This window comes from Trichechus manatus, unplaced genomic scaffold, assembly GCF_000243295.1.
Source record: "Trichechus manatus latirostris isolate Lorelei unplaced genomic scaffold, TriManLat1.0 scaffold00207, whole genome shotgun sequence".
Lineage (NCBI taxonomy): Eukaryota > Metazoa > Chordata > Mammalia > Sirenia > Trichechidae > Trichechus > Trichechus manatus.
The window spans coordinates 2,734,802-2,738,075 of NW_004444143.1; the positions used below are offsets into that span (position 1 = coordinate 2,734,802).

The 3,274-nt window shown below is 46.4% G+C and overlaps 1 non-coding gene across 1 annotated transcript; it reads left to right on the forward strand.

The window, feature by feature from the left end:
• The first annotated feature begins 373 nt into the window (after positions 1-373).
• On the forward strand, positions 374-480 carry LOC111822760 (U6 spliceosomal RNA). The gene has a single exon (XR_002825869.1). It is a non-coding gene; the product is annotated as a U6 spliceosomal RNA (small nuclear RNA).
• The last annotated feature ends 2,794 nt before the right edge of the window (positions 481-3,274 follow it).

A 3,274-nucleotide genomic window follows, 5' to 3' on the forward strand; every position in this document is an offset into this window, starting at 1 on the left:
TTTAATCATGGATTGTCTAATGTAATAACAAAAGCACAAACAGCAAAAGACAAAATAAATAAATGGGACCTCAGAAAAATTAAAAACTTTTGTTTTTGTTTTTCAAAAAAGTGAAAAGACAAGATACCAACTGGGAGAATATCTTTAGAAACCATGTATCTGATAAGAATCTAATATCCGAAATATGCATAAAACTTCAACAACTTAAGAACAAAAACGACAAATAATCCAATCATAAAATAGGCAAAGGACTTGAATAGATAATTCACCAAAGAGGATATTCAAATGAGCATCGAACACTTGAAAAGACCTCTGATGCTTAATTAGTAAAGAATGCCAGCTTTGAGTATTGTGCTCTTTTAAGAATTATCCAGCGCTCACTTTGGCAGCACACATACTAAAATTAGAACCATACAGAGAAGATTAGCATGGCCCCTGCGAAAGGATGACATGCAAATTCGCGAAGTGTTCTACATTTTTGGGGGTTGGTAACTGTCTTAGTTATCAGTGCCACTATAACAGAATACTACAAGTGGATGCCTTTAACAAAGAGACTGAATTTCTCTCACAGTCTAGGAGGCTAGAAGTCCTAATTCAGGGTGCCAGCTCCAGGGGAAGGCTTTCTCTCTCGTCACCTCTGGGAGAAGGTCCTTGTCATCAATCTTCCCCTGTTCAAGGAGCTTCTCAGTGCAGGAACTCTGGATCCAAAAGACATGCTATGCTCCTGGGTCTTCTTTCTTGGTGGTATGAGGTCCTCATGTCTCTCTGCTCGCTTCTTTCAAAAGAGATTGGCTTAAGACACAATCCAATCTTGTAGATTGAGTCCTGCTTCATTAATATAACTGCTGCTAATCCCACCTCATCAACATCATAGAGACAGGATTTACAACTCGTAGGAAAATCACATCAGATGACAAAATGGTAGACAATCACACAATACTGGGAATCATGGCCTAGCCAAGTATATTTGACAGTACCCAATGTTGCAAAACAATATGTGTATTAATTGTTTAATGAGAAACTAATTTGTTCTGTAAAGTTTCACCTAAAGCAAAATAAAAAAGAAAATAAAGATTAAAAACCAAGGGGAAAAAAAAAAAATTATCTACATGGGACCAAACTGACAACGGCAACTCAAAAGGTTAGATAGGAAATTTAGGGGGAGGAATAGGAAAATAGCGGAGGAACAATTCAGAAATGGAGGGTGGGAATGGTTGTACCACTTGAAGGATGTAATCAATGTCACTGAATTGTACATGTAGAAATTGTTGAATTGGAGTATGTTCTGCTGTGTATATTCTCAATGACAACAACAACAAATGAAATAAATTATTTTTTTAAAAAACGTAATAACCTACCCAGGTGTCAAATATGCTACTTCCAGCACTGTTCCCAGCATTATAAAGTGAGCTCCAACAGGGCGGAACCTTTGCTTTGTTCGCTGTGGTGTCCTCTCTGGCATCTAGAACAGTACCTGGCACACAGCCAGTGCTCAGTGAATGTGTGGAATAAATGCACGGATATGTGGATGAATGAATGAAAGAATAGACCTGTGCTTCCTCTCTAGCCTCGCCTCTCACCCCACCCCTGTCTGTCTTCATGCTCAGCCAGGGCTTGAGTTGTGAGGGTGCTGGGAGACCGTTGGCCTCACATTCAGACTCTTGGCCCTGATTCCCAGGACCATGCTGCAAGATTAAAGAAGATGGCTGGCGTAAATCTTTAGCTGTTTAAGGTGAACATCATTTTGGTAAGCCAGTTAAGGCTCTTCACATATCATTATGTCAGGAAGGAGGCTCAAAATTTGGGAGTGGCCCTGGATTCTGAGAGATACCCATGTCTTTCCTGCCTCAGGCCTTTGCATTTGATGTTCCTGATGCTTGGAACATTTGTCCCTCGGCTGTTTTCATCCTCCAGGGTTCAGTATCAAAGCCAGCTCCTCAAGGAGCCCTTCTCCCATCACCTCCCATCACCCAGGTCAAATGGTCTGTTATTTTCTATCCGAGCATCCAAATTATTTCCCTCATAGTACTGTGTGTGTCTTGGAAGAAGTACAACCAGAATGCTCCTTAGAAGGAAGGATGGTGAGACTACATCTCAGGTACTTTGGACATGTTATCAGGAGGGACCAGTCCCTGGAGAAGGACATCATACTTGGTAAAGTCGAGGGTCAGTGAAAAAAAGGAAGACCCTCAATGAGATGGATTGACCCAGTGGCTGCAACAATGGGCTCAAAAATAGCGACGATCGTGAGCGTGGCACAGGACCGACAGTGTTTTGTTCTGTGGTGCGTAGGGTCGCTATGAGTCGGAACTGACTCCACGGCACAGAACAGTAGTGTTTGCAATAATAATGCATTTATCCTGCAGGCTGTCCTCTACTCCTATGCCCGCCCTACACATTTCCCTTGCCAGATTCAGCTTATATACCTCCTTCTCCAGGAAGCCCTCCCTGACCTCCAAGCTGGGTCAGGTGCCTCCTCTGGGCTCCAACAGAGCCCTAGGCTTCTCCCCCTCTCTCAGGCATGATCACTCTAGCTCTCCTTCCTGTCATACATCTGGTGACTCCTGGACTATCACTGTTTAATGAAGTATTTGTCTTCATCTCTGGACTGGGAAGGAGCTCTGGTGGCGCAGTAGTTAAGCACTTGGCTAGTTCGGCGGCTCAAACCCACCAACCGCTCTGTGGGAGAAACATGTGGCAGTCTGCTTCCGTAAAGATTACAGCCTTGGAAACCCTATACGGCTGTTCTGCTCTGTCCTATAGGGTCGCTGTGAGTCGGAATCCGCTGGACGGCAACAGGTCTGGACTGGGAGTCCTGGAGGCAGGGCCCGGGGCTGTCTTGTTCTTCCATGGGCCCATCACCTCCTCCGGAAGCCCTCCCTGGCCCTCCCTCAGGCTGGATAAGAAACCTGTCGTGTCTCCCAGCCTGTCCTGGTCTTTCACCATATCAGCCCCTGATCACTCTGCCTGTAGTTGCCCCATCACACCCCTAATTACTCCGCTCTACGCTTCTGCCGCCTCTACTGTGATGTTCCCGTCTGGTGACGCAAACGTCAAGTCTGGCGTGGTCACCGCGGAAGTCCCAGCCCTGCGCCACCGACTAGGCGCTCAGTGAAAGTTGAAATCAGGAAGGCTGAAGCGAGGCGGGCAGACGACCCCAGGTTCCCAGGAAGAGCGTGTCGGCCGCCTTCTCCTCCCGCCGGAGACCCAGCCCAAGCGCGAGGACGCCACCGCGGAGGCCAAGCGCAAGCGGCCGAAGGCGCCCGGCTCAGCC